We start from the raw sequence: 11,971 nt of genomic DNA on the forward strand, positions 1-11,971 counted from the left end.
CCTCATTATTAAATGGTGCTGGGAAAATTGGACAGCTACCTGCGGGGGGAAAAAAAAAAGAAAGAAAGAAACTAGATCACCATACACAAGAATAAACTCAAAATGGATAAAAGACTTAAATGTGACTTGTGAATTCATAAAAATCCTAGAAGAAAATGTAGGCAACAAAATTTCAGACATCACACACAGCAGAATTTTTACTGATACAATGCCTAAGGCAAGAGAAATAAAGGAAAAAATTAGTACATGGGACTACATCAAACTAAAAGGCTTCTGCACAGCAAAAAAAAAAAAGCATCAAAATGGAAAGGGAACCCACTACATGGGAGAGCATAATTGCCAACAACACATCATATAAGGGGTTAATTTCCAAAATATATAGAGTGCTCATACAACTCAACAAAAGGAAGACAAAGAACTGAATTAAAAAAAATGGGCAGATGCCCTAGCCAGTTTTGCCTAGTGGTTAGAGCGTTGGCCCGTGGACAAAAGAGTCGCGGGTTTGATTCTGGTTACAGGCATGTACCTTGGTTGTTGTTTGTCCATGGCCCTGGTCCGGGTCGTGCGGGAAGCAACCAATTGATGTGTCTCTCTCACATCGATGTTTCTCTCTCTTCCCTTCTTCCCCCATCCCTCTCCCCTCTACCTAAAGATAAATGGAAAATATATCCTCAAAAAAAAAAAAAAGGGCAGAGGACCTAAATATAGAGCCCTCCAAAAAGGACATACAAATGTCCAAGAGACATATGAAAAAATGTTCAACATCACTAATCGTCCGAGAGATGCAAATTAACATGACTATGAGGTATCACCTCACACCTGCCAGAATGGCTGCCATCAACAAATCATCAAACAACAAGTGCTGGCAAGTACTTATAAAATGGAATTAAGCTTCAGTTTTCTTCATTTAGTACACTGTTGGTGGGAATGCAGACTGGTGCAACCACTATGGAAATCAATATGGTGTTATCTCAAAAAATTAAAAATTAAACTGCCATTTGACCCAGTGATTTCACTTCTAGGAATATATCCTAAGAAGCCTGAAATGCCAATCAGAAAGATATATCTACCCCTCTGTTCATAGAAGCACTATTTACAATCACTAAGATCTGGAAACAGCACAAATGTCCATCAATAGATGAGTAGGTAAAAAAGCTGTGGTACATTTACACAACAAAACACTATGCAGCTGTAAGAAAGAAAGGTCTCTTATCCTTTGAGACGACATGGAGGTACCTGAAGAGAATTGTGCTAAGTGAAATAAGCCAATCAGAGAAAGACAAATACAACATGATCTCACTTATTTGTGGAGTATAAGGGACAAAAAAAGATGATGAACAAAAATAGACCCAGAGATATAGAAAGGAGTATGGCTCAGATGGACAAACTTCAGAGGATGAGGGGTGGGGGTGGGGGCGCAGATGAGATAAACAAAGGAACTTATATATATGTATGTATAACCAATGGACATAGACAATAATGCTAGGGGGAGGGCAGGATTGGGAGGAGGGTGTGTAGGGGGAGAAAAGGAGATACCTCTGTAACAAAAATAATAAAAATTGCAAAAGAAAAAAAAGTATCAGAACTAGGAAGCTAATATAATAAACAGTAGTTTACTTGCCTGGTGTGACACAGTTAGTTGATAGTACATCTAGGAATAATTCTCTAGGCCAAGACCTGTGAGATCCAAATTTTTACCAATGAAACATGAATGACCTTACTTTCTCATGATAACAAGAGTTCTGACTTTAGGTCAAGATTGATTGGCAGAAGATGGTTGACCCAAGTTTATGTACCTATAAAATGGAATTAAGCTTCAGTTTTCTTCATCTTGTTAATGATACAGTGATACCTCGGTTCTCGAACGCCTCGGATTTCGACCAAATCGGTATTCGACCAGGAGATTCGAGAAACTTTTGTCTTGGAATTTGAACAAATATTTGGAACTCGAACTTCCGAGATGAGCCGAGTTGAGCCGAATGGCGTTCATTCGGCCCAGCGCGCCTTGCTTGCGTCATCAGTGTGAGTGCAGAGAGAGAGTCACGCTTTGTGGAGAGAGTCACGCTTTACACTGAATTTAACCCTTAGACATACTGTACACTTTTATTTCTTGTTGAGACTTATGTTTTTCTACATATTATATACAAATTAGGCCAGTAAATAGGCATTTTCTGGGGCTTGGAACGAATTAATCCAGTTTCCATTATTTCCTATTGGGTTTCATTGCTTCGGTTCTCGAACAATTTCGTTCTCGACCGTCCTCCTGGAACGAATTATGTTCGAGAACCGAGGTATCACTGTATGTGTATGCTGTACCAAGTATTTGGCAATACTGGTTAATTAGAAAATCCATTATAAATCATCAAAGGTACATTAAACATTATTTGTAATGTAGACCCAGGCTAGTATTACATTTTTGCTCTGATGAGTTAATGTATTTAAAGAAATAATTTTAGGCTGAAGTTATTTTAACTTTCAAAAGAAAGAGTTTTTAATTAAAATAATCATGGAACTTTCATGAAAAATGCATTGTCTTTGTAAGGGGAATTAAGGAATTGTATTTGCCTTGCAGTTAAAATGTCAAAATACTAATGAAAAAAAACAAAACAAAACAAGACCTATATGCATATATGTATAACCCATGGACACAGACTATAGTGTGGTGAAGGCCTGGGGCAGTATGGGAGGAGTAGGAGGGGGGCGGACTGGGACAATGGGGGAAAAAGAGGGTACATCTGTAATACTTTCTACAATAAAGATAAACTTTTAAAAATCTTGAAGCAAGAACTAAGAGGGAAAGATCAGAATGACAATAAAGGTATTTGGCATAATTTTGGGGGATGCAAATGATTATCAACACTGAACTGGTTCTCAGTGCTGCACAGACACAGGCCCGCCTAGACCTAGCCCATGTGGATTGAGGATAGTCAACACTGGGAGCACATGTGACTCTCCAGGATAGTGGCCCTACCCACCATGTAGCTCCTCCTTGCTCCAAGCTGGGAAGGACAACTTGGGAGGATGACCACAGAGCTGGTTTTTCAGGGAGGCCCAGGAGCCTTAGGGATAGGAGTAGGGTGGGGGGAAGGGAACGGGTTTCCAAATTACAAATTTCTGGCACATTTTTCAAACTTGAGACCAATTGATGCTGGATATTCATGAAAGAAAAAAATCGAGTTTGGTCACAGCTCTAAGGCAGATGTTACATTTTTCACAAGGATGAATATGAAGACACCCACATGCTGTGTGTTGGGAGGTGGGATCATGAGGTCCTCACAGCACCATGGCCTTGACAACAATCTCTCCTTTTTAGACGTTCCTTTTGCTCTGGACCCTCCTCACCTTTACTTGGTCTGGGCTGGGCTTTTGTCCTCTTCCCAACTGGCCTTTTGCACACTTGATGGTCTACTGCAGAATATGGTACATAGCTGACACAGTCTTCTCACAGGCTACCTTGAGATTGTTGGGGTGCTTGTGTGTCCAAGCCTAGAGCATGGTGACGGAGAGGTCCCCAGTGCCCTCAAAGATGGTATCCACCTTGTGCATGTTCATGCAGATGTGCTCCATCATCACAGAGCAGTCAAGGTGCTTGGATCCCCTAGCTCTCCAGCAAAATCAGAGAGTCGCTATCCCACAGGGAGGGCAGGTTGGAGCTAGTGATAACCATGGTGTTGATGTAGGGGGCCCATCAAGTGCAACTTGTCTATCACTGCTAACCCTTTATCCTGGCTGTGGGTCTTTCTGTCACTCAGTAACTCAGCCCCCAACTGATTGGGAATTATAATGTCTATAGCCGGCACAACTTTTTCTTTATAAACAGGAAGAAGAACCTCTGGAACATACACAGAGCCTTCACCATTCCAACTGTCACCCATCACTGGTCAGCCAAAGTTCTGTGCTTCTGCTCCCACATGATGTCCACCAACAAGGCCAGGAAGGACTTGTCCCTCATATACCCCATGAGCACATGGTCATATTTATTTGAGTTATTCAACTTCAGACCTTGTTAAGCTCATTATGTTCATTTGATATCACCCTTCTAGTGTGAGTAGCCTGTGTGGTTTGAAAACTGATAGTTTACAACAAGGATCTCAAACCCCAAAACCTGCAGCAGTAATGTGGCTACTGGGTTGCCTGCAGCAGACCATGTGGCTTTGGATGGAGAGTACCTGGTACTCCCCCTTCCTGGGACCTGTGGGACCAGCACAAGGCCAGGACCTTAGCATCTTCCCACATGCCCAGCTTCAGCTCAGTTCCACCTGGCTCAGCACAGGTACTCGCTAGGATGCCAGGCTGCCTCCCTGTGACCTCAGTTTAGCTCTACATTTCTTAACAATTCATGATGTTGAGCATACTTTCATATGCTTATTTTCTACCTATATATCTTTTTGTAAAGGTGTCTGTTCTTATATTTTGCATATTTTTTATTTGGGCTGGTTGTCTTCTATTTTTTCTAAGTGTTGTTATGAGTCCTTTATATATTCTAGTTATAAGCCTTTTATCATATATAAGTTTTGCAAATATATTCTTTCCATCTATGGCTTACCTTTCCATTTTCATAACAATTTCTTTTAAGGAGCAAATGTTTTTAATTTGATGAAGTCCAGCCTATTGGTAATTTTCTTTGTATTTAATTTTTGTTGTTTTATATTTAAGAAATATCTACTGAGTCAAAGGTCACATATTAAATCCTATGCTTTTTCTACAAGTTTTATAGTTTCAGCTCTTAAATTTTGGTGTAGTATACATGTGGAGCTCATTTATATTTTCTTTCTTATTAAATTACTGTCGGTATACAATGTTAAATTAGTTTCAGGTGTACAATATAGTGACTCAACATTTATATACCTTATGATGTGTTCACCACACTAAGTCTAGTAACCACCTGTAACTGTGCCAACTTATCACACTATTACTCAATTATATTCCCCCTTTATATTTTTCACCCATCCTTCCCTCTGGCAATCATCATTTTGTTCTTTGTTTCTATGAGACTGTTTTCTTTCATTCTGTTTGTTTCATTTTGAATTCCACATATAAATGAAATCATGCAGTATCTGTCTTTCTTGCCTATCTTATTTCACTTAGCATAATACCCTCTAGGTCTGATAAGGGAAGGGCACATAATCACAGTTGTTTAATAGTTACTTGCTATAAAGAAGAGATTTTCTTACAGATCCTGGGAAACTGTAGGATATATTGCAAGAGGAAGAATAGGCCCTGGAGATTAGGCAGCCCTAGAGCCCAGAAGAGCCTATCACTCAAAAGAAAATATATTTTAAGCATAGATCAAGGAGGACCTATCTGAAGGGAGATAGTGTTCCAGGCTAATCTTTCTGGGACTAGTTTTTGCAAGGACAATGATAGAAGGCAGACTCTGGGAACTCACGATCTTTAGACTTTTCCCACCCTCTAACCCCCTAACTCCATGTAAGAATTTGTTTGAAATGAAATGTCAGAGTGGTCTTTTCAGGGTGTTACACCTGCCACTCTCTCAAATTGCCAGCTATCTGATTAATAAACACACCAAAGAGATTCAACCTATTTGACTCTGGTATTGGCAGGCAGCTGGACCTTTTCATATTTGGTTTCAGACCCATCTATCATTTTTCAAATGGCAGGATTTAATTCTTTTTATTGCTGAGCAATATTCTATTGTGTTTCACATGCGCGCGCGCGCGCACACACACACACACACACACACACATATATATATATCTCACATCTTCATCATTCATCTCTCAATGAACACCTAGATTGCTTCCATATTTAGGCTACTGTAAATAATGCTGCAATGAACATAAGGCTGCATGTGTCTTTGTGAATTAGTGTTGTTGTTTTCTTCAGATAAATAACCAGAAGTGGAATTTCTGGGTCACAGTTCTATTTTTAGTTTTGTGCGGAATCTCAATATTGTTTTCTTTAGTGGCCACACCAATTTTCAGTCCCATCAACAGTGCGTCTGAGGGTTTCCTTTTCTCCATATCCTTGCCAAATTGGTATTTGTTGACTTTTTTATAGTAGCCATTCTGACAGGTGTGAGGTTATATCTCATTATAGTTTTGATTTTAATTTCCCTGATGATTAATGATGAGCATCCTTTCATATGTCTGTTGGCCATCTATATTATTATTATTATTATTATTATTATTATTTTAGAAATGTCTCTTCATGTCCTCACCCAATTTTTTATTGGATTGTTTATCCTTTTTTTTCAATTTTTATTAATTTATTTTTGTAACAGATGTTTATCTCTCCACCCCGACACCCTCCTCCCCATCAATCCCTCTACCCTCCCAGCATTGTTGTCTATGTCCATTGGTTATGTATACATGCATATAAGTTCTTTGGTTTGTCTCATCCATCCTCCCCCAACCCCCTTCTCTGAGGTCTGTCAGTCTAAACCGGACTTCTTTCTATGTCTCTGGGTCTATTTTGTTCATCAGCTTGTTTTGTTCATTATATTCCACAAATAAGTGAGATCATGTGGTATATGTCTTTCTCTGATTGGCTTATTTTGCTTAGCATAATGCTCTCTCGGTCATTCTATGTCATCTCAAAGGATAAGAGATCTTTCTTTCTTATAGCTGCATAGTATTCCATTGTGTATATGTACCACAGATTTTTTATCTACTCATCTACTGATGGACACTTGGGCTGTTTCCAGATGACAGTAATTGTAAATAGTGCTGTTATGAACGAACATAGGGGTACATATATTTTTTCTGACTGGTGTTTCAAGCTTCTTAGGGTATATTCCTAGAAGTGGGATCACTGGGTCAAATGCAGATCAATTTTTAATTTTTTGAAGAAACACCATATTATTTTTCACAGTGGCTACACCAGTCTGCATTCTCACCAGCAGTGTATTAGAGTCGCCTTTTCTCCATACCCTTGCCAGCACTTGTTGTTTGATGATTTGTTGATAGCAGCCATTCTGGCAGGTGTGAGGTGATACTTCATAGTTGTTTTAATTTGCATCTCTCTGATGATTAGTGACATTGAACATTTTTTCATTTGTTTGTATGCCATTTGTATGTCCTTTTTGGAGATGTGTCTATTTAGGTCCTCTGTTCATTTGAAAATTGTATTCTTTGTCTTCCTTTTGTTGTGTGAGTACTCTATATATTTTAGAAATTAACCCTTTATCTGATGTATCACTGGCAATTATGCTCTTCCATATAGTGGGATCTCTTTCCATTTTGATGGTTGTTTCTTTTGCTCTGCAGAAGCTTTTTAGTTTGATGTAGTCCCATGTGTTCATTTTTTTTCTTTGTTTCTCTTGCCTTAGGTGTTGTATCAGTGAAAATTCTACTGCATTTGATGTCTGAAATTATGTTGCCTACATTTTCTTCTAAGATTTTTATGAATTCATGAGTCACATTCAAGTATTTTATCTATTTTGAGTTTATTCTTGTGTATGGTGTAAGTTTGTGATCTAGTTTTATTATTTTGCAGGTAGCTGTCCAACTTTCCCAGCACCATTTAATAAAGAGTCTTTACTGAAATGTATGCTCTTGCCACCTTTGTCAAATACTAATTGAGCATAATGTCTTGGGTCAATTTCTGGGTTCTCTATTCTGTTCCATTGATCTATCTGCCTGTTCTTGTGCCAGTACCAGGCTGTTTTGAGTTACAAGGCTTTGTAGTATAACCTGATATTCGGTATTGTGATCCCTCCTACTTTGTTCTTTTTCAAGATTGCTGTGGCTATTTGAGATCTATTTTGGTTCCATATAAACTTTTGGAATATTTGTTCTAGTTCCATGAAGTATGTCAGTGGTATTTTGATGGGGATTGCATTGAATCTATAGATTGCTTTGGGTAGTATGGGCATTTTATTAATGCTAATTCTTCTAATCTATGAACAAGGTATGTGCTTCCACTTTTTTATATCTTCCTCTATTTCTTTTTTCAATGACCTGTGGTTTCCTGTGAAGAGGTCCTTTACTTATTTGGTTAAGTTTATTCCTAGGTGTCTTATTTTTTGCAGTGATGGTAAATGGAATTTATGTTTTGATGTTCCTTTTTATTTCTGTGGTGTAAGTTATTACTTCTTTTCTTTCATTTCTGATTTTGTTTATTCGGTTCTTTTATTTTTGTTTCTTGGTGAGTCTAGCTAAAGGTCCATCAATCTTGTCTATGTTTTCAAATAAGTAACTTTTTGTTTTATTGATGTTTTGAATTTTTTTTTTAGTCTCTGTCATTTATTTTTTCTCTGACCTTTACTATTTTTTTCTTTTTATTTGCTTGGGCTTTTCTTTTTGTTTACTTTTTAGTTCTTTAAGATGTAGGGTTAGAGCATCAACTAGGAATTTTTCTTTTTTCTTGAGGTAAGCCTGGAGTGCTATGGACTTCCCTCTCAGGACTGCTATGGCTACGTTCCATAGATTTTGTGTTGTTGTGTGTTTGTTATCATTGGTTTCCAGGAATTTTTAAATTTCTTCCTTGATCTTTTTGGTAACCCATTTGTTGTTTAATAACATGCTATTTAGCCTCCAAGTGTTTAAATGTTTTTGTTGTAATTGAATTCTAGTTTCATGCTATTGTGATCTGAGAAGATGCTTGATATGATTTCAATCTTCTTGAATTTGTTGAGACTTACTTTGTGTCCTAATATGTGATCTTTTTTTGAGAATGTCCCATGTGCACTTGAGAAGAATGTATATTTTGAAACTTTGGGGTGAAATGCTCTGTAAATATCCATTAAGTTCAGCTGATCGAGTTGGTCATTTAAGGACTATGTGTCCCTGTTAATTTTTTGTTTAGAAGATCTATCCAGTGGTGTCAGTGGGGTGTTAATGTCACCCACTATGAATGTATTGCTATGGATCTCTTCCTTGAAGTCCTCCAAAAGTTTTAAAATATATTTTGGTGCTCCCATATTTGATGGGAATATGTTTTTTTTTTTATTGATTAATTTTTGTTACAAATGATTCTCCTTTTTTCCCCCAGTGTTTCCCCCCTCCCCCTTCCCTCCCTGCCCCTTCCCCCGATTGTTGTCCATGTCCACTGTTCATGCCTACATGCATATAAATTCTGTTGTTCATCCCTCTCTCAGCTCCCCACTCCTTAGGGGATTGTCCTCAAACTGTTATGTTTACTAGGGTTATATCCTCTCAGTGGATTGATCCTTTCAATATTATGTGGTGACCTTCTTTGTCTCTTATTGTGGTCCCTGTTTTTTTTTTTTTTTTCATCCTCACCCGAGGACATTTTTCCATTTTTTGTTCAGACAGAGCAGGAGGGAGAGAGAGAGAGAAACATCGACATGAAAGGGACACATCGAGTGGCTGCCACCCACACAACCCAACCAGGGCCGGGGACAAACTGCAACCGAGGTACGTGCCCTTAGCAGGAACCAAACCCCGGTCTCTCTGGACCGCAGGCCGATGCTTTAACCGCTGAGCCAAACCGGCCAGGGCATGTGGCCCCTGTTTTGAAGTCTATCTTGTCAGATATAAGTATTGCTACACCAGCTTTTTTAAAATTTCCATTTGCTTGGAAATTTTTTTTTTTTTATCCTCACCCGAGGACTTTTCCATTTTTTGTTCAGATAGAGTGGGAGGGAGAGAGGGAGGGAGGGGGAGAGAGAGAGAGAGAGAGAGAGAGAGAGAGAAACATCGATGTGAAAGGAACACATCTAGTGGCTGCCACCCACATGACTCAATCAGGGCCAGGGACAAACTGCAACCAAGGTACGTGCCCTTAGCAGGAACCAAACCTGGGTCTCTCTGAACTGCAGGCTGATGCTCTAACTGCTGAGCCAAACCGGCCAGGGTGGAACATGTTTTAAATCCCTTCACTTTCATCCTGTATCAGTCATTTGTTGTGAGGTGGGTCTCTTCTAGAGAGCATATGTATGGGTTGTATTTTCTTATCCAATCAGCTACCCTATGTCTTTTGATTGGGGTATTTAAGCCATTTACATTTAAGGTCAGTATTGATAGTTATTAGTTGCCATTTTTATTTTATGCCTGTGTTCCTTTCTCTCTCTCTCTGTTTCTTATTCTTTAGCATTTCTTGCAGTGCTGGTAAATTCCTTTAGTTTTTTATTTTATTTTTTATCTGTAAAGCTCTTTATTTCACCTTCAATTTTGAATGATAGCCTTGCTGAATAGAGTAGTCTTGGATTCAGACCCTTGCTTTGCATAACTTTGTACACTTTAAGCCACTCTCTTCTAGTCTGCAGTGTATTTTTAAAAAATTTTTTCTTATTTATCTTAGAGAGAGATAGAAACAGTGATTGGTTGCCTCCTGCATGCCTCCCCACTGGGGATTGGGCCCACAACCTGGGCATGTGCCCTGACTGGGAATAGAACTGGTGACCTTTTGGTGCATGGGTTGACGTTCAACCACTGAGCCACACCGGCCAGGCTGGCCTGCAGTGTTTCTATTGAGAAATCAGCAGGCAATCTAATGGGAGCTTCCTTGTAGGTAACTTTCTGTTTTTCTCTTGCTTCCCTTAAGATTCTTGCTTTGTCTTTAATGTTTGCCATTTTTATTATGATGTGTCTAGTTGTGGGTCTTTTGGTGTTCATCTTGTTTGGGACTCTCTGAGTTTCTTGGACTTGTGTGACTTTTTCCTTCGCCAGTTTAGGGAAGTTTTCCGTCATTTCTTCAAAAAGGTTTTCTATTCCTTTCTCTGATTCTTCTTTTTCCAGTACTCCTATAATGCAAATATTGTTACATTTTGTATTGTACCATAACTTCCTTAAACTCTCCTCCTGCTTTTTAATTTTTTTCCCCATTTGCTGCTCTATTTGGGTGTTTTATTCTACCTTGTCTTCAAAGTCACTGATTTGGTCTTCAGCTTCTTCTACTCTACTATTGAACCCTTCTAAAGTATTTTTTATAACAGCTATATCATTCTTAATTTCCTCTTGAGTTTTATTCGTAGTTTCTACCTCTTTTTTAAGCTGAAGTAGTTCCCACTGAGCTCTTCATAACTTATGAAGTTGCTTGTAGTTCTCACCAAATTGTTTTAGCACCCTTAAAATCACTTCTTTGAATTCTTTGTCTGACAGGTTGCTTTCTTCCATTTTCTATAGTTCCTTTTCTGGTGATTCCTCTTTTTCTTTTATTTGGGTGTTGTTTGTTTTTCTCACCACTTTAGCAACTGGTAGTTCTAGGCCCATTGAGGGATATTGGAGAGTGAAGGCAGGTTGGTGTGTATTAAAGAAGGCTGTTGTTCCTCCCAGACTGTTTTGGTATATGGCGCCTCTTGCCTGAGGTGGGTCCTGGAGGATTCACAACTGGCAGCTTGTATTGGTTTGTCTAGCAGGTCTTGGCTCCCTGAGTCTTGCTGCTGCTTGGGCAAGGGCACCACTCCTGATCAGCCTCTGCTGATACTGCTGGGGATGGGTTTCACCTGCCAATCTGTGCTGCTGCTGCCTGGGGTCATGAGTCCAGCTGGTGCACTTCTGGAGTGGGTGGGTCCTGAGGGTATGCTGCTGAAGTGAGTGGGTCCTGCTGGTGGTCTTCTGGGGTACATTGCTGCCTGGTGGGGTTCAGTTCCTGATCAGTCACTGCTGGGGGCACATGTCAGCTCCCTGTTTACACTACTACTGCTGCTGCTGTTGCCAGTGGGTGCTCTCAGGTCCCAATCTTTTGCTGCTCTTGGGGGCTGAGGGTGCTCGCTCCTGGAACTTTGCTGCTTGTGGGGGGAGGGGCTCCACTCCAAATCCACTGCTGCAGTTGTCAGGGGCAGGTCTTGGCTACCCAAGCCCTGGTTCTTGGGCTGGGGCGCCGCTCCTGATCAGCCTCTGCTGATGCCACTGGGGTCTCAGCTGCCAATCTGAGCTGCTTCTGACTGTTGGGGTTGGGGCTCCACTATTGCCCAGTTGCTCTTGCTGTGGAGGTAGGTGCTGAGCTCCTAAGCTGGCCCTAGTGCTGCTGGGGGTGTGTCTCAGCTCTTGAGCCTCCCTGAGCCTCTGGGGCTGTTGGGGGTGCGGCTCCACTTCTACTAGTC

The 11,971-nt window shown here is 39.9% G+C and overlaps 1 pseudogene; it reads right to left on the minus strand.

The window, feature by feature from the left end:
* Positions 1–3,273: 3,273 nt before the first annotated feature.
* LOC118643766 lies at positions 3,274–4,226 on the minus strand (annotated as a pseudogene).
* Positions 4,227–11,971: the final 7,745 nt, after the last annotated feature.

This window comes from Molossus molossus, unplaced genomic scaffold (assembly GCF_014108415.1).
Source record: "Molossus molossus isolate mMolMol1 unplaced genomic scaffold, mMolMol1.p scaffold_m16_p_4, whole genome shotgun sequence".
In the NCBI taxonomy this organism is placed as follows: Eukaryota; Metazoa; Chordata; class Mammalia; order Chiroptera; family Molossidae; genus Molossus; species Molossus molossus.